The sequence below is a fragment of the Strigops habroptila genome, chromosome 3 (assembly GCF_004027225.2).
Source record: "Strigops habroptila isolate Jane chromosome 3, bStrHab1.2.pri, whole genome shotgun sequence".
NCBI classification, from domain to species: Eukaryota; Metazoa; Chordata; class Aves; order Psittaciformes; family Psittacidae; genus Strigops; species Strigops habroptila.
Genome location: NC_044279.2, coordinates 64113625 through 64133879, shown reverse-complemented (window position 1 = coordinate 64133879; position 20255 = coordinate 64113625). Strand labels below are relative to the sequence as shown.

The following is a 20255-nucleotide window of genomic DNA, read 5'->3' as shown; positions in this document are numbered from 1 at the left end:
TGCCACAGGCAGGGACATCTCCCATTAGACCAGGTTGTTCGTAGCCCTGTCCAACCTGGCCTTGAACACTGCCAGGGATGAGGCACCCATAACTTTGCTGGGCAACCTGTTCCAGTGCTTCACTACCCTCATAGTGAAGAATTTCTTCCTAATGTCTAATCTAAATCTCCCCTCTTTCAGTTTAAAGCCACCAGATATGCTTGTAAAAAGTCCCTCTCTAGATTTCTTGTAGGCCCCCAGAAGTATTTTTATTTTGGCTGAATTATCTTTTCTCACCAGTCAACTCAATAACTGATCTTTCTTTGATTCAACCAGAACAGATACCTTTACTCAGTTGAAGATGGAAATTTCTATAGAAAATTTCAATTTCTTTGATCTGTTTTGGGAGAAGTTTGCACCACCAGCTCCTACATGTTTTATCAGAACAATTGCAACTGCCTCTGGATATGTATTTCATATGAATTGTGGCCTGAAACATCTTGAGCAAAATGTAAAGAAGTAGTGAAGCAGATGGGGAGAGAGAAGGTAAAAGTTGATGAAGCAAAGTAAGATTTTGAAATGTGATATGGAAGCAGTGTGGAGAAATAGTTGTGATAAGGCTGGTTTGTGGTTAAGACCTCAGTAGTAGAAAGTTTCTCTGAGGTCAGGCATGATAAAAGCACACAAGTGTATAAGATGAATGAAACACATGGTGGAAAGAGGCTAATGAGGTAGTCAGCTGTTAACAGTAGTTGATCTTTGGGTCCTTGGAGTGTATGAAAAGCCTGAACTGAGCCTTTGGATTCTTTGGTTTTTCTCTGCTAGTGACTTCACACTCCTGTTTGTGAAGTGAGGACTGCAAAAAAAAAAAAAAAAACCAAACCCAGTGTAAGACATTTAGTGGTCTTGGACATAAGCAAATTCTATAAAATGCTAGGACATACCCTTACCCAGGTATGAGTAGCAGCTGCTTTAGTATTTGATTGAAGAGAAACAAGGCTGAACTTGGAAGGCTTAACATGGGTCTGCTGAAACCTTCATTAAAAGGCCTGTCCAAAGAGTGCCTTTTTATCATTTACACACAGTAAATGCAGTCTCAGATAGTGCAGGCATGCATACTTGTATAGCTAGAAAGGAGGTCAGCGGTGAAGATGAAATCATTAACAATATTAAAATGATAGTCTCTGACTATTTTTAATCAAGAAGGCATTAACGTGAGAGAAAGAGAATGCCTTAAAAATAGGTGGCTCTGTGTGGTGCTGCATACTGACCTAAATTTTATGACTGTGGTTTTTTTTCTGCAAAATCTATAAATACTTTTTTGGGGGGGGAAGAAGGGGGCAGAAGAGGGGAGGAAGGTTAGGAGGGGAATGAGAGTGAAGTAAAACAAAATTCCTTTTTTAATTTTTTTTCTTCTTTTTGAATGGAATGCTAACCAATCCTTTGGCAACAAAACCCATGTTTATTTTTAATTAAAAAATAACATAGCTGGGTTGACTTCAGTTTTCCCAGCTGCTATTCTTCCATCACAACAGCTCTCTGGCCTCTTTTCTCTTGTTGATTTCTTTCATCGTTTGCACTTAGCTTGTATGTGTTACATGGATTTTATGTAATATTTCCTACCATTGAAAGCAAGGTTAATAGTCTAAACAAGTAGCTGCAGCTCAGTAATCTAGATTCTCATCTACAGTACCTGAGCATGCCCTTCCTTTTGAAAAAGCAATAGGTGTGACCAGGATAACTTTATTTTTTTTAACTTACACATTCCTTGCTGTTTATGTGGTGGCCAAGTGAGGAGAGATTTAAACTGCATATTGAACTTAGGAGTTGTAGTTCATTAGAATAAATGGAGTGGGTTTGGCAAAGCTCATGTATCACTGAGCACACAGGTAGTGTTTGAAGATTGACAAACAGCATAGGTGGTTTTTCTTTAGATGATCAATTGCAAACTGGCAGTTTTTGGTTTGCACATTAGGTGATGAGTTAGAAAATAGACATGCTTGCCATGTCTTCTCCAGTAACTTCATTTCCTCAGTCTGTGGGGTAGAATAGGAAGAAGTCAGGGTGATGATCCATTTCTCAGCAGGTCATGACAGAGTTGATTACTTATATTGTGGAGAAGACTGTGTCAATCTGTAACAAGCAATCTATTTTTCTGAGTGGACTAAAATCTAGGGGTTTGTGTGGATATTTAGAGTCCCTTGAATATCCAGGAGTATCTGATACTTTCTGCAGACATTTTTAAGCTAAAGGTGAGATATACCAGTTGACATACCAGTCATCCATGCTAAAAATTACCAGCAATTGGAGCTGACAACACCAAAGCTACAGCTATTCCCAGGCAGAAATATAGTAGCTAGAAGAAAAGTAGTAGTTTGTTGGGTCACTGGAACCAGACCATGGAAAAAGATATAACTATACATATTAATAACACATAATGTTACTACTGGGACAGTCTTTGCAATGTGTAATTTGCAAGGTTTCCATATATAATATAGCCACTTTAAAAAAACAGTTTGCATTGTTTATTCCTGAGTAAGTGTCAGCATTCTGGTGTACTAAGATATTTTTCCTCTGTGAAAGTTTAGCTCTGCTCATCTTGCCTCAGTTAGAAGTCAGAAAGGCAAGGACAAATGCATATGAATGATTATAATCTGAAGAAATAATGTTATCCAAGCATTTCTAAGGCCAAAAAAAAGATTTGAGAGAGATTGGAGATTTCTGGGGAAACTTCTAGAATGAAAAGAAAATATGGGGCAAGAAAGTGAAGATATGATGCAAACGAGGTACCTGAAAATTGCTCAGAAGAGATCGCTGTATCTGAATTACTTTGTTATCCTGTCTGAGAAGGGTAATTGAGAGGGATGGAGTAAGCAGAAAGAATCACCATTTTTGTTCCATTTCACAGTTTCTGGGAGATTGTTCACCAAACTGGTGGGTGCTTCCTGTGTGAACTGTGATGCTGTGGTCCTTCCCTTGCTTTTGCTACCCAATGGCGTAGCATTGGCTTATTTCCAGTTTCTTGTTTTGGCATGTAATGATTAATCCTTCTAAAAAATAGTTTACTTGGGTCACTACTGAAAGACTTTACAATAATCAAATAAAATGCAATGCTGTAGTCAGTCATTTTTTCCAAGTCCTTATAAGAGATTACAACAATGCTAAATTCTGTTTTGGGCTGAGTGTCACTAGCAGAATACTAGGTTATCTTAGTAGAAAGGTGGTATGAATTGGAAAACTGAAAGAAAAAGGTATTTAGTACAAACCTAAAATAAATCTTAAAGCAAAGAAAGTGGAACCCAATGTTCCCCTTCATGAAGTTTGGGAACATTCCTTCCTAGAGTTTCATTTTGGCTCATTATAAAAATCTTCTCGAAGGACTAACCTAGAAAACTTGAATCCAATCTTCTGCACCCAGGGAAGGGTATTCTCCAGGGACTTTCTGCTATCCCATCTCCATGGAAAAGCCCATGTGAAGGGAAGCCACAGAAGAGGTTCACATGAACCTTCCCTGCTGAGGGAATGCCTTCATTTGCAGAAAGCTCTGTTCTGAACTGCTTTATTTTTATGGGAGCTGGAAGCTCCAGTATCCACAAATAGTAATTTTTAGTGTTGGTGCTAATCCTGTCAATCAGAATTCTTCTGAAACACCATTAATTAAACTTCCCTGAAAAGGATACATCTTGCAGAATTTTCCCTTCAGCTCCCTCCCTCCTGACACCCAGCCCAGCAGTGTGTTTACGTTCAAAAGCTGCAGACAGACAAGAGGAGAAAATCAGAACTTTCACAAGAGACAACCTTTTTGTTATTACAGACTTAATTTAGCTGCCCTGCTCTGCTTGTTTTGAGCAAATTCTTTCATTTGTCATGTTGAATGATGCTAACAGCTGTCAAAATACGCTTTAAAGCAGCCAGTTTCCATTTGCTGTCTGTTGCAAGTGACTATTTTCTGAATCATTATGCAATATTCTTTATGGATTATTAATAATTTAGATTAGAGCTTTGAGCTTTCTTTAACCCTTTTCTGAAAGGGACAATGGATTTGCAAGGGTTTAGACACTTCTTATTTCCAGTGAATGGTTTCCCTCAGTAGCATGTTCTGTAGCAGACATGCCTGTATCCACTGCCAGTGATGTAGGGAAGCTTATGTTCCATCTCCAGATGATAAAGAAAAAGGTCATGGCAAGCTTTGGTTTTTAAATTTTAAAATGTTTGTTCTTCCAGATCACAATTTGAAAGGGGAAAACCCTCCTTGAATTGTCTTTTCCTTGACATGTATGTTGCTTCTCTGTCAGGGAGATAAGTTTACACGAGGACAAATGGCTATTCTGGAACAGGATTGGCCTGTTCTTGCTGCCACTGATGTTCGTGTGAGAACTGCAGAGCCTGCGTGAAGAAAGTGAAGAACACAACCCTCTGTTTATTCCTGTGGTTAGTAACTGCTGATCAAAGCAGGAAGAGATGAGGAGTCTGGTTTTCTGCTAATGTGAATGCCACTGCTGTGTGGTTAGCAAATGGTTTCTGCTTAGTAGCATGAATGTGGCCAAAGAAGGAAGCAAGTGCTATATTTGCATGGCTGAGGATGATGTTCCAGCCCACATCTGCTCAGATGCACACATACTTTGCTTATTTGTTGGCCTCTGCTTTCAAGAATAACCGTGTAAAGATCTTGCATTTTACTTCCACTCAGTATGGGCAGTATCTAGTCTTTTTTTTTCGTTGTGTTTAACCATGGCCAGTAGTTCTCTTTCCGTCCTGTCTTATGCCAGGATGAAAGGCTGTACACAGGGCGTCTTTCTTCTTCATAGACTTTCTCTCATCCATATGTATGTTTGTCTGGTGTTATTTTATTTTAAAGACCAATCATGATTATAAGGTCTTATACAAATTTGTAACTAAAAACATTTATTGAGCAGCTTAGTACATGGGATGGGGTATTCTCAGGGTGCCCCCCAGGTCCTGCTCTGGAGAACCATTCTGTGTACTGCTGTGCATATGGCATTGGGAGTTGATTGAAAGTGAGGTCCAGTGGATTCCCAAGAAGTTGAACTGTAAAGGATGGGTGAATATTGGAGTATGATTTCTTTCCTCCCTGCTGTTCAGATCTCCAATCTATTTTGCATCTGGGCTGGAAGAGTCACCGCTGATGGCATGCTTTTCCTCTCTCTGACTCTTTACCTCCAGACTCGAAACACATCAGGACCATCAGCACTATCAGTCCTGTATGTAATGCAGCCTGTGTGGTTCAAACAGAAAATATATAATGGAGCAGGTAACTTTTTCCTACAGCTCACATTCTCCCTGTGAATCTGTACTTCTTGATACTTTTCTGCATCACTGAAATCTTCTTCAGATGAAGCTACAGAAAGATGAAGCTGTAATGGACTAAGTGCTTCATAACGTTTGAAAGCTAACAATGGTATATACATGTAGCTATGCATTTAAGTGATGGAAGTATTCCCTGGAAGACCTGTGGGCTGCTTCTGTTTATTTTTCAGCTGAGACTAAGATGGCATTTGAACTCTAAACCCTTTATTTAACAATATATTCATATACATATATCATATCATTATATTAAATTGAGATTACGTATTAGATCAGAAACTTTTAATGTGTAGTTTCATCCTTCTTGTACCTGGATAATAAACTTTTTTGGAGTGAGAACAACTTTTTTTTCCTACTGTTCGTATAGCACTCAGAAAGCTGGGGCGTCGTCATACTACTGCACTCTTAACACTGACAGAAAAACTGATAACTAGGAGATGGCTGCAGCTCTCTGGGAAGTAGAGCTCAGGTACAGCAAACTGTCCATGTTCAGCAGAGCACATAAATGTGTGCTTAGCCTGAAGCCAAAGTGCTTTGACTGTGGGTTTTAAATTAAACTCTAACGTAAGCATATTTCTGCATGAGAGGCTTTTTAATTTACTTTGAACGCTGATGCTTTGTACTGATAAACTGAGTGTAAGCGGTTAGGCGAGCAGTTCACAGGAGACAACACAACTCCCATTTTTATGTGATCCTAGAAAACAAATTCCTTGGGTGCCTTCTTTAGGTAGTAATGGATGAGTTCGAGGCTTTCTGTTCCCCCCTTCCATTGGCAACGTTTGCTTGCCAAACACTGTAACGTGCACATAACACATCTGAGCAGAAGTTTTATGTAAGTGTTCCCTCTGTAATGTCTTCCTAAATACAAAACTACATGGCAACCCTGACAACATAAAATCAAAAGGAGAAAAAGAGTTCTGGAAGAAATGGGTAAACAAAGAAACACTTCACCTAGACTGCTTTTTTAAAAGGTGATTTCCTGTTCTCATTTTCATGACTCTTGTGGAAAAAAAATAATTTGCACAAAAGCCAATACTGAAATCTATGGGTAAAAATTCCTAGCTGTAGCTGGAATGAAATTCAAGTTCAGCAGCCACTCTATGGCTGTCACACACTGCAACTCTGTGAATATGGGAGTGGGGGAGGGATGATAGCAAAAAAGATGGAACCAGACTCTTCTCAGTGGTAATCAGTGAAAGGGCATGAGAAAAGAGACACAAAATACAGAAAATTCCATTTAAATGTAGGGAAAAAAATTATTATTGTGATCAACAGATTTCCCAGAAAGGCTGGGGAGTCTCCATCCTTGGAGATATTCAAACCCCAACTGGATATGATCCTGGGCAGCCTGCTCTAAGCAGGCAATTTGGACTAGATGATCCCCAGAGGTGCCTTCTAACTGGAACTGTTCTATGAGTCTGTGAAATGATTTGCTATTTTTAAAGATTGGAGGAGGAATCCTTCTTTTGTTTAATAGACTGCTAATTCAGAACCTGGTAGGTAGACTGGGTTACATCCTTTGTCCAAAAGAACTGTAAAGCATACTTTCCAACTAATCTTTATGGTGTTCCCACTCTTTCCCTGCTGGTGTTATTTCACTTTCCTAAATGATTAAATATGTAATTGGGACTGAAACCCAGGCGTGCTATTTCCAAAACAGCTTCTTAACCACCTTGCTGTTGGATACTTTGGGATTGCTCCATTATATGTGATGCAATGAGGAATACTTCCTATGTAACTGTGTGTTAGGTGAGTGAGCCTTGAGCTGGGAAGTGACATAGCTGAGTCCTAGTGTCAGGCTGAAGGTTTAATTACTTGCCCAAAGCAAACTACATGTTCACATGGCACATAATTAATTTGTGGGACTCTGTTATGGGATTTTGCTGAGCATTGGCAGCTACTGGAAATAATAATGGAAAAAAGCTACCATGGAGATCAGTAAATACATAGATTCCACCTTCTCTTCAGGCATTCTGGAAGTCACAAGTTGCTGTAGAGTATTTGTGGGAAGCATCATTATATGCTTTCCCTGCTCTTATATTCTACTCTAAACATTTTCCATTGGCCACTGCCAGAGACAGAATACAGAGCTAGTCAGACCTTTAGTCTGGTGTGTTATAGTTCCTCTTACACTCTTGGCACCAGCACTTCGTAGGAAAGGAAGTGGAAGAACATACTAGTGCTAGAGTGTCCTTTGGGAGATGCAGGCTAAACTCTCTGAGGAAAGAGATGAGATCTGAACCCTGTCACAGTCCTAGCTGTTGAGCTATTGGATAAAATGGAGCACTTGCAGCACATAGTTTTGGTAACTGGGCTCCATAACTTTATTTCCGTTCAAAGCTACCTGGTATAATGAAACCAAATTCACGAAGAGAGTAGAGGGGAGGGAAGTCTTGCTTTTCTTTCTGTGTGCATGCATGCATATAGTTTTAATAAAACAAAATGCATTAAAATGTCAGAGGTCAACTTCTTAATGACCTTGGACGTAATTTGGTTTCTGCAGTTTCTGTAATGAAGATAGTAACTTCTTAATTTCTTAAGCCACAAAGTACTTCTGATAAAAGCATTTCTGCTATTAAAATTGCATTTAATGGATACTGACCCATGTTAGCTGAGGATCTAGTACCTGTGTTAGCTGGAAATTGAGTTCTGCTGTGTGTTTGAAAGTGCAGTGTTGGTTGTGTGCCTTGGTCTGCAATGCTGTTAATGCTATTGCGTGAATGAGAACAGAACATGAACCCAATGTTTATGGTCAGGGGAATTTGAAGGACTGAAGAATCAGTAAAAATTGTGCCAATTTTACCACTGAAGATGACAGCCCCAAATGTGTGCAAAGCCTAGTGATATTTCTTGGATTGGAGGGTTTAGATTTGTGGAGTCTGGTTTTCGACCTGGATCTGAACTTCCTTCGTGGTTAAGTTGTATGGAAATTTCCTGTTTGTTAAACTCTTCTTAGCCCTTCACAGTCATCTCACAATGGAATTCTGGTGTGATAGAGGTTCTTTTCGATAGCAAATAGTGAGAGAATATTACAGTCATTTTATTGATATTAAAAATTATGTTGAGCTCGATTCAGAAAAATGTTGCTTTAGGACAGAGCAGATACAAGGAGAATAGCAGAAGAGGGCTTTGCGACTGTGGGAAAGAAAAGGAAAATCTTTTGGGAGTTATCTCAATTTAAAAAAAAATATCTTGAAGAGATTGAAGATAGCAGTCTGAAGCAGAAAAAGACCTTTAGACCCAGGATCTTCCTAATACATGATCTGAATGTCATGAATTATGCCTGCTGAGAGTCAAGAGGGGCACGCTAAACAATAAAAGTGGGCAAAGTCAGCTTTTCAAGTTAGTGAAAAAGTTTGAATTAATTCAGTGACCCAAAAGGACTTTGATGCTATCCATGAGTTGGAGATCTGTGGACTGATAAATCCCAATCTGCTCTTGCTGTAAGCAGGAGCAATCGGTGAGAGGAAGTTCACTTGAAGCTCTTGGTTGCTCTTTTCAGACCTTGGTGATTAGGGATGTCCTCTTACATTGCTCTTTCTTTACAATGTGATACATGCATAGTAAAGCTAAGCACCAAAAGTGGATTGAGATCTCTTTTGAATCTAATACTGAAATTTCTAACAGATGAATCAAAATCTTGGCTTTGGCCACCCCAGAGTCTTTAGTAATGTAAATCACTGACTGATGTCTATAAAACTTAGAGACCAGACTGTAAGATTGTTTTTGAGATTGTTGAATAGTCATTTACACCAAGAGTCTGCCCATAAAAGTCCTCAAAAGTCTCTGAGTTTCTAGTGAATAACCAGAAATTAATGCAAGTATGATCATACTATGACCACCCTATTTTCAATAATTCTACTTCAGTGCTTTTTAAATAATCCATGTCCTCTGTTGGCAGCAGGATGTTCTGTATGAAGGTCCTTGGGTCTAAAGAGAATGGACTCTGTGAGGCTCTCTGAAGAAAGCTTGCAGTTTTTATTTTCATGCTGGTGGATCTGTATACTACCAAGTGGCAGCTGAATGCAGAGTGAGTCTTCAGAGAAAAAATACCCAGTTTCAATGAAGCCTGTATTCCCTGGTATCCATTATGAGTTTCAACTGGATCACACACAAATTGTTGTACTGTCTTTGTACAAGTGTGGCAGCTCATTTGTTCTTTCTCTGAATTGACATTTATAGAATTGTCATGCTGAGTCAGAGCAAGGGTCCATCTAGGTTAATATCCTATCTCTGACTGAGACAGTCACTTACAGTAAAGCAAGTGAAACCATGAACGTGAAATGGCTCTTCCTTTTACATGCTTTCCCAGAGTCTGGCAACCTTTGCTTTGGGACTTTCTAAGCTAGAAGTCACATCCAGACTATCCTGTCTCATAGCTGATGAAACTATCCTCCATGATTTTTTTGATTCCTTCTTGAGTTACAGTTCTCGTACAACAATAAACAGCATTCACTGTTTAAAATCCGTTCAGGACCTTTCTCATATCCTGCCTCAAGTTTCTCTCTTTTTCAAATGGAAGAGCCATACTCTTAGCTTCCTAGATTGGAAAGTGCCATACCTCTTACCATTATTGTTGTTCCTTTCTGGAGATCTTCTTGAGAAAGGGTAAGCAGAGCTTCATGCAAAACTGGAAACATAGATATACCATACTCTTTTAGTGTGACTGAGATAGAACCTGTGTTTTTCCCTATTGATTCTTAATTTGCTTTTGACAACCTCTGGCTAGTCAGCTAATATTTTCAGAGAGCTCTTCCTCAGACTCTGAAATGTCTTTGCTGAATGTTATTGGCTCATTTAGAATTGATCATTGTGTGTATAGAGAGATGTTCTGGGGTTGTTTTATTTTCCCCTGTACCTTAACTTATGAACATTTAATTCAGTCTGCCCATAGAAATTCATTACTGTAAACTTTTCCCCCAGTTCTTTGTATTATAATGATTATAATTATTATAATGAGTGGTTTTGTGTCATCTACAGACTTTATCTTCTCACTGCTCCTTTTCTTTTGCAGAGTACTTTTGTGAATATGTTAAATACTACAGGTTTTAGTATAGATCCTTAGGGTGGTACTCTGAAAACCTTGCTCTCTTGTGAAAACTCACTGTGGGTCTGATGATGCTTTGCTTTATCTCCTGCTAATCACAAGAGAATGTTCAGCTTAGTGTGTATCAGCTTCACTTCTTAAAGAGGTTTTAGTGAGTGACTTTGTGGAGAGACTTTTGAAAATCAGTCTGCTTTGTCAATTTATAGAGGTGTTGATTGGGGTTTTGTCGGTTTCTTGCAAAATTTTTCTGTTTTATTCCATTCTTTAAAAAAACTTTATAGGAGAAAAGAAGAGTTTACCAAAAAAAAAAAAAGTTCACAATAATTATGCCACTGCTAAACAATGTTCCATATTTTTTTATTTCTGTACAGTGATCACCTCTATTTCTGGAGTAATCTTTGGATTCTTCAGCAGTTGGTTTGTTACTGAAAAGCTTGGAATATTTCCTCTGATTGCCTTCCTGTGAGTATGATCAAAATATTTACCTCAGATTTCCTTGCCTGTACTATTCAGAAGGTTTTTCCTGTATCAGGGTTGGTGTTTTTTTTTGTATTGAGGTTTTTTTTGCCCCCTGTTTACTTGCTTGCATCTAGTGGGCTGACCCTAATCCCTTTGAAAATCAGTGGACAGCCCTGAAGTCAGACCCTTGACTCCTGTTCCTCTGAGACCACTGTCACTCGAGATTACTTTCTTCAATAGAGTTAAAGGATTTTATCTTGAATTTTATCTTCAAATCAAAATCTTCAACTTTTCTTGTAATCAGTTTGTGGGTGTATATCTATTCTTTTAATAGCTATATTTATTTTTCCACTGGATTTCAGCAAGTTTTTTGCTTCCAGTGGGAGTCTTAAATCATATTTACTTGTGTTAAGATGATGTGCTGCTGTATTACTGTCCTGTTGTGTCTCCTGTTCTTTTTAGGGCAAGCAGGCTCTGAGGAGTCTGTGAGAGTCCAAGTAACTGTGTTTACTGACTATTTACAATGTGTAAGACTTAGACATTTTTTACAAACATTGTTCTTTCACTGCCAGAATAAGTAAGGGCTCACAAACCATTTAAAGGAAGTGTTTATTATGTGTGTAAACTTCAGCCCCTCAGTATATGGAAATTCCAGACTGGAGACAAACTGAGGACTGGTTCTAAGTTTAAGCAGTGCCTATGACAGCAGACTGATGGGGTCAGAAATATTGCACCAGGGTCAAGGCAATTCCTTTAGATACTATCATCTCCAGTTAATTCAGAGTACAGTGAGCTGCTTATTCTCACTGATGAGTGACCATGTTCTCTGTGTGCCTGGACCTTCCCTGTACCTTTCATCCATTCCCCCTCTTTTTGGCAAGAGCATTGTGGAGGAGAGAGACATGGTAGTAGGCTGAACACTGGTTGCATTGCCTTTCATCTCCAGCAGCCTTCTCCCCCACATCAGGAATATGCTGGGTCTGGGCCTGTTTTAGGTGGTTTTGTCATTGTCCTTGGGGAAGAGAATTTTTAGCTTTGCCTACACTTCTGAGAAGGTTTGTGTAAGTGCTTGAACGGGCTGATAATTGTTGCAGGCTGTTCTCTGCCCTGGTTGTCACTTTGGAGTTCCACATTACTTTCGAGCCTCTGCAGGGGGAATATTTAAGAGTGAAGCCATATACAGACTGAGATATCCAGTTTGTAGGAAATGCTGATATGCCAAAATTAGGATTTCTTTCTGATTCATAACCAGCCTAAATGTTCTAAAACTTCTCATGAAACACTTCTTCTGGTGAGATCACTGAATTCAAGTTCTCACGTGTTTCCTTCCATGGTGCACTTATGAGGTACGTAAATTCCTTAAAAATTTGACCCAAGGAAAGAGAGGCCGTACTGCCCAAAAGCAAACAGGATCAGAAATGCAAGTGCTCTGCCCCCGTGCTTAGGATAAAATGTTCAAAGAGAGCAGTGACTGCCCCCCAGAGTTTTTCTGGCAGCTCAGCAACTGGAGTTCTATTTGTAGACATGTCTGAGCATGCAGACTGTGGTGTTGAAAAAAGGCACTTCAGTAGCTCAAAACTGAGGCTGTGCTTCAGTGCATTTCTGAGCTGGTGCTGGTGCCTTATTGTGACACATAAATGGCATCTGTAAATCTGTTCTTCAGGGACTCCTTCATCTACTACATTCAAGTGTAGAATGCAGGTGACTGTCATCTGTCTCATGCTGAAGTCCCCATGGTGCTTGCACAGTGCTTGTCAAAGTGGTGGAAGAATTCTGTCATGAAGGGGAGGAAAGGCAAAATCTGATAATACTTTCCACACTTAACTTCATCTTTCACATTGTAAAGCTGGCCGAATAGGAGGATGGTCACTAGGGGACACGAATGAAAATGCTAGGAGAAAGGCCATTAGTTGCCTTTAGAAAACCATTAAAGCAAATGGTGTGGACCTATGCACTCATTCAGAAATGAGGAAACAAGCATTATCTCAGTAAAGTACTGGAAACTAGGCACATCTCTTTATCTGAGTATAAAAAGCAGTCATATACTTTAGTGTTATGACAGTCCTGTAAGTCCTCTCTAAATCTTCTGTTAGCCAAATCTGACTTCGGAAGACAATTTGAGACATGCTTATAGAAATTACTTCCAAAAATAAGTGATACCTTAAAAGGTTCAGGTTCAAAGTCACTGGCTAGTGATGACTGGTTTTTTATTTTCCAAGGAAGGAAAATTTTGTTAAAAATTTTTATTAAAAATCGTTTGTACATTTTGTTATAAGTCAAGATGTTTGCCATTAGGAAATACTGTGTGAGAAAGTTTTGGTCAGCTTTTCTTTTAAATATTCAAGACTGAAAGCATTTCCACAGAGTTCCTGAAGACATTTTTCTATGGCTTTATTCTGATGAATTAAATCAAGGTGAGCATAGGGTCTTCCTTCTTCCATCTGTTTTCTCTGCTGCTTGGTGAGTGGAAGTGCAGCACTCAATCTTGCCTGAGTTTCCCTGTAGCTTTTGGGACTTCACGTGACCTCTATGTGCAGCTGGGGCACTTTCTGGTAACAGCTCTTGTGTGAGAGATGAGAACCTGGTGGGTTTTGCATTGTGTTGCATTCCTGAAGAGGTGTTAAAGACAACTGTTTGGAGTTTTGTTTAGTTTAATACCAGAGGATCAAGCCTGAGAAGTAGTAGTGTAGTTCCTACTAGTGCAATTCACAGCCCCATGAAAATGTAATGGTTGTCTTTGGCTGCTGACCCCAATTGGTGATCATCTTTTGCAAGCAAAGTCTTATTACTTGTAAGAAATTTGGAGCTAACAGGCAGCTGAAACAAAGAAAACCAGAGCATCAAATGAAGCACCCATGTGCTTCATTCAAGGGTAAACCAAAACAAGTAAACCTGCTGTGACTCATCCAAAATTCTGGATGAAGAACATTTTTTATTCTCCAGGAATTACACCACCTAGGAATTGTAAAACTGACACACTGAATAGTTGAAGAGAAATCTGTTTCTAATAATCCATGTCTTGCCAGACAGAGGTTTAAGAACATTAGAAAAAAAAGAAATCTGAACAACCACAAGGATCATATGTAGGGGCAGAGTCACTGCTGTGCTCAGAGTGAAGGGAGTGGAGTTGATTATCTGCATCTTCCCAGTAGGCAGAGAGCAGATATAGTTTGCTGGAGAGGATGTTGCAGGAGCATGCTGCGCATTGGCTCTGTTCTCTGGCAAGGAGTCCGTCAGAGAGCAGTGCCAAGCACAGCTTAGGCACAGCAGAAGCTATATCTTTCTGTCTTCTGCACAATATTAACCTTCTAAGGCAGGAAATGCGTGCGCTGAGGGAAAGATAGCTGGGACCTGGGATTCTTCAGTCTTCATTGACAACTGCACTTTCTCAGCTCTGCCACAATAAACTCTCGTGTCACTTTAAAACTGCATTAGTGATGCTGCTGCTTTGAACTTCCCAGGGACATTGTTCACTTAGTGTATGTAAATTTATAGACCAGACCAATCTCTTTCTGATAAATGGGGCCAATTGTTCAGAACACTGATAATCATTATACTGTGCTGCATTAAAAAAAAAAAAAATTTTCTTTGCTTACATTTTGATGATGCTTTCAGATCATGAAAGAGCCTTGGTCAAATACTTCTAAATCATCTGGCAGTGGAAAGTAGCTGAAATCTGACAAGAATATCTTGTCTCCAGCTAATGTTGTAGACTCAGGTGCTGTGGAGGGTAGCCTCAGAAGCGCACCAGCATTGTTAGATGTTTATCTGAACTGAGCTTGAACTCCCATTCTCTGGAAGTTCCACCATGCCTGTTTCCAAGAAGAGCCTGATCTTTGCAGCGCTTTCTCACACAAGTGCTGTGGGTGTGGAGCTGTTAGTCTTTGGCCTGAGTCTCACTAGAGTCCCTTTACACAGTTCAGGCATTCTGCTTCGGGGATCTCAAAAATGAAAATAAGTGACATTTAATAGCATAAATGAGAAACAGGTCCCCTAAAAAAAGAAAGTGAAATTGGTCTTCCCTAAATTGTTGAGAGCTGACCTTGAAAAAGCCCTTAAAGTCTCTGCAGGCAGACTGAAATTTTTTTAGGGGAACAGATACCCCAGACTGCAAGAGATTACCTGAGGCAACATGTGGGGTTTTGGTTTTCTTTTTAAGAGAAATTTTTTTCCATTACACTTGGAACCCACATGCCTGTCTTAAAGCACTATTTGTCACTGAACTTCGAAACTGCTGGTATAGTTTTCTCACTTTCTTTAGGACTTTTTAAAATTTATGAGTTTGAAACATTTTAACAGATTCTGTTTGTGTGAAACGTTAAAGATTTGATTTGTATTTAGGTTTTGTGGTTTTTTTGTTTTTTTTTTTTTTTTTTTTTTTAATGTGGGAGGCAATGTTTAAATATGTTTTGAGAAGGGGAGAGGCAAGAAAAGCTGTCATCCATCAACTGGTATTAAGTCCAACTTTGAAAGTTTGATACAAACTGAATCTGACTGTTAGTGCAGACATGATACAAATTAGCTGTGACTTTATGATACCAGCTGTTTCTCTGACAGGGTAAAAGGGCACATAACTAGAATAGCATCTTTTGTTGAAGGCAGTGTTTCCCTTTGTTAAATGTGGGAGCCTCAGGCAAAAAATCACAGTCCTTAGTTGTGTGACATGTGCAGTCTGCAACATGTTCATGGAGCTTGGGGGCTTTTTACTGATGTTTTTCAAAGACAGGGTTATCATAAGTGTTCTATTTTTGCTAGTTTTATCACCGAAAGACAAATCTCTGTCATGTTTTTGCCTTGTGTTAAAACTGAGGATAACCTAAGCACTATTTTCCTTACAAGTATAAAGAAAATACTGAACAGCAAAACCTGTGACAGTGCTGCAAAAAAGAAATCACAAATCTCAAAGTAAAATTTAATTTCATTAATTATTTTTTAATAATTGATTTCGATTTATTTTTTTTTCTTACCAGAATTTTCAGGGATTCTTATTCTTTACAAACTAAGTCTTTAACAAACTAACAACCAGTGTCAACTGAGTATAGTTTATTGAGTCAGCAGATTAGTTCTGAGACAGATACAGGGACACCAGAGCCAGCTCTCTGCAGTCACATCTTGGGTCTTGACTCATTTCTGGTGCTAGGTAGCTGTGCGCAGCTTCCATACCGTGTCCAGTGCCTGAGTGAGGAGGGTGCCAGGAGCCTAGGGAATGGAAAAACAGAGTTGATGCACCTGAGGAGCTTTGAGTGGAAGCAGTCAGGGGGTTCCCTTGTTACCAGAGCTCATAAAGCCTACTCATAAATTGATACGGCCCTAAGCAAAGCTGTTTGGCCAGCCTTATACCACTATACATTTGCATCCCCACTGTTGACCTGTATGACCTTAGCATATCTCCTAACTGCCTCAGGCAACATAAAGTTGACTGTAGCATGTAACTAAACTGAAACAATGTGATTTATTAAGCAATCAAATTAATCATGCTTCTGCCACTTGACTAAGAGCCAGTAGGATTTCAAAATTCATTACATACTTCGTTTGAATCAGTTGGGAATGGGGCGATATTAAGAATGGAGTTATTAGTATATTGGTGTCTAACTAGGAGTACTACGAGGAGCAGCACTCAGGCTAGAATTACTAAAAGATTCAAAATTTATGCTGAATATCTTATAAACTTTCTTAGCTCAATGGTTATCAGTTCTGATGCTAAACTGAAAAAGAAAGCGTCTCAAAAGAGATACTTTTCAGAACTGGACTGGGTTTTTTTTTTCAGACACGTGGAAGTAGGATGACTTGATGATATTTTGGCCATGCCAGAAATTGTCACCCAAGTCCTGCATGTCTGTCTTCATGGAGTAGAGAAGCCACTATAAAAGCCACTATATGTGAGATGATGGAGAAGACAAAAATATTTGAACATAGAATTGTAGCAGACGTATGAGTGAAAGGGCAGAGTTAAGAGTGTTGAAAAATACTAACTTCTCTCCTAAATTTCTTGGAGTAAATTTAAAAAATATAGTTCAAAAGGAAAGGCTAAGATGTAACAGGTTTTGTGTTTTTCATGCATTGATGGTGATAATGTGAAGCACAAAATAGAAATTTCCAAACACTAATAAATAGGTCTTGCTAGTTTCTGTTGCAAACATGCGATTTTACTATCTAGCATCTGTTTCTGAAATTATGTGAAGTATTTATTTAAAATGCTTTACCGTGATAGTCTAAGTGACTAGAGAACATCTTGTTCTCATGAATGTGTAGAGTGGTATGTCAACAAACAAGGTCCATACATGACATTCAATGAACAAAACCCAACCACAAGAAGTTCTACATTCTGAATTGATTTTTTGTTGATGTAAAAATCCAGCTTTCTGGTTGTGGTTATATCCCTGCAAACCTGGAGTGCCTCCAACGAGAGCTTAATGTATTCCTTCCATTCATGCAACCAGGCTGAATAAGGGACCACAGGGCTGGCTCTATATGCAGTCAAAGTAAAAATGTGCAGGAGATGCTGGAGAACGTGTTTATCTCTAATGTGCAGTAACCATCAAGAGGAAAAAGATCACATGGAAAATTTAAACCAGTAGCACTGTAGCAAGCAAAGGGTGTGCTATCAAATGTATGATAGCTGCAGAAGCCATCATCACAGTGGAATTTTATGGCCATGATGTCAGAACCATCATAACCTCTTGCAACATCATATTTAGAACATCTCATAATAACTTCAATAAGGGAAGGGATGCTAGACCTCAAATCCTAGAATTTAAATTGATCTTTTTATTCTTTGAAAGTAGATTACTTTTAATGAAGATATTTTTCCTCATTTTGTATTCTAAACTGTTGAGTTATATTGTTCTGAACTTTGACCAAGTTGCCATATTCCCCTCCAAGATGGTTACATTCAGTGGTGAAATTATGTTGTCTCCTTTGGGTATTTGGGAGAGAGCAGACAATATATTGTCCTTGGCTGGGTCAGCTGTCACATCCTCCAAGGGGAGAAGAATTTGTGCAGTGACTGAGTTATGGTCAAATCATTGGGTACCATTTCAAGAACTCAAGGAGGCCTGAGACCACTGGAGAACTCTCTTTATCTATGTGGCAGATAAGAGGATATTCCTCATGTTAAGTTGCTCCAGGATTTATGGTTTATGACAAGAAAAGTCCCCTTGTGTGCTCTCTGTTTTGTAGATGCTAATCATGCAAAATATGTGTGTTTTTAATGCTGTTATCCCTCTGGATGGCTCACTGCTACCCTCATATTCCTTTGTGTCTCAACTTGATTAACTTACAAGGGTCAGCAACCTTTTACTTTTTATGGTTTGGTACCACACTCTGTGACTTGTCTCTTTAGAAGACACTGCAGGCAAAAACTCTATTCCATGTGAGTAAAAGCAGTAAAATTTGACCTTGAAAGTGAGTAAACATTAAACACTTGCTTCTGCCAGACAGTGGTACACTGATCATTCGATAAGTCCTTATATAGTTGTCTTGATGATACAGGTTAGTTTATTTATCCCTCTTTTCCCCTTCTTGTTTTAGTCTCTTACTTTCAATTTTTTTTCTTTTACTTCCTTCCACCTTCCTTCCTTCCTTCCAATACAAAGATCTGTAAGCAGTGGTCTTGTCCAAAGTATGAAAGCCAGCTCCAAAACCTACCAGATATAACCTTGCTTCAGTTTTAAAACTTTGCTCAAGGAAGCCAGAATCCCTTTACTTACATGACTTAATTTTCAAGAAGTATGAATCATGCAGCAACTGCACTAGCTCTAGCTAGAATATATTGTACATATGTTTGTTCTTTAGGCAGTAAGAATACAGAACTGGAGGTCATTTGAGTTACAACTGCTTGGGGGAATTTTTTTTTCTTTAAAACATTCCTTCTAACAAATGCAGTTTAAATGGGTTTGTTTATATGGCGTGGAATTGGAAAGGCCCAAACTAACCAGGCTTTACACAATGTGGCCTTCTTCCAAATTAATCTAAAATATTTTAATCCCTCTGGAGTTTCTTTATCCTTTGCATCTGTGCACTAGTGGAGACACATTTTTAACATTTCTTTGAGTAAAATTACCTTTCTTTCCTTCCAACTGTACTCAGCAAGGTCAATGGAGCACTGTTATATGCTATTTAAACATCTGAGATTCATCATATATCTGCACAACAGAAAGAATCATCATAAAATGTCTAATGAATCCCGACTGCTAGCCAAGCAAGGGAGTCCCCTTACAGATAATGGGTATTAGAAACAAAGAATACATGTGAAATACAGTTTTTACACTTTCGATTTATACAATTAAGAATTAAAATGCCCCTTAAGAAGGGGACAGGGAATGTTCGTGACCCCCAGAACAATTTTGGCAAATCAAAATCTGTTTGAGCCAAATCCTGCCCATGAGCTAAGATGATTGTGGAGTCTGCCTGGGAGTAAGGGGCCCGCTTGCCTGATGGGACCATACAGGGCCTGAGAGCGAGGCTGGAGGGACTGCTCGCTCCTGAGGAAGTAGATGCTCCGAGTCATGGCCAAACTCTGGAGCTGGCTATCTCAGCCTCCAGCTGTATGTCTATACTTGGTTTTAAGGCCTCTTTGTTTTTTAGTTCAGTAGCCAGTTTATGTGACTGAGCTCATTTTACTGCCTGGGAACTGAAATACTGAAGGAGGCCTAAATGGTGTTTTCATTTCTATTTCCATTTTTATAAAATTATTTTCCAGGCTTTTCAAAAGCCAGTGCTCCTCCTTCAGTTGCCTGTAGTTCCAATCAGTCTGAAATGTCCACAGGGGTTAGATACAACTCTGATCTTCTGGAGGTTTTATCTGGAAAACTATTATAGGGGGCATTTTTATCTGAAATACTGTTCTATACAAGTTCTACTGCTATAGATGACACCAGGGTTGGTTTAATATCAGAGTTTATTCTAGACTTATTCTTCCTTTGAATACTTCTAGGTCATGAAGTTCAGGTGGCTTTAACAAAGTTCAAATAAGCATTTGAACCTCTGAAGGAAAAATGGTATGCTAGTGGCCTCTGTTCTGTGAAGGCACAGTGTTTTACCACAGGACTTTTTTTTTCTCATCGCTGATGTCCTGCAGGGGCTGCAGAGAAACAAGATTCTCTGCCAGCCTGTTCTGGCAGAACAACAATTCTCTGTTGGCCTTGTTCTTAACCCTAGTATCCTCCTCTTTTCCTAACTACGTTGTGCAGTGCTGGTCTCCTGCACAAGGGGCTGCAGGGCATGAATTGTGGGGTGGCATGCCGGAATAATGATGGCCTGTATGAAATCATCCACTAAAATCAACCACCTCAGGCTGTCCCTGCTTTTGAATGAAGAACCATACCTACCCCAAACACACTTTCCCTGTCTTTTCATGTAGTCAGAGGTATTTTGGGACCATTGCAAGCCATACAGTAATGGAGTAAATTCCAATTGCAGCAGGAGACCACATTGGAGGAAAAAC

General features: G+C 39.2%; 1 protein-coding gene across 4 annotated transcripts in view; it reads left to right on the top strand.

Moving 5' to 3' along the window:
• Positions 1 to 20255, top strand: part of CALD1 (caldesmon 1) — a 196652-nt gene that overhangs the window by 67501 nt on the left and 108896 nt on the right. For all 4 annotated transcript variants that reach the window (XM_030480633.1, XM_030480626.1, XM_030480634.1 and 1 more), the window contains one exon: positions 10723 to 10813. The gene's annotated coding sequence lies outside the window, so the exon portion shown is untranslated. The remainder of the gene's footprint in view (positions 1 to 10722; positions 10814 to 20255) is intronic.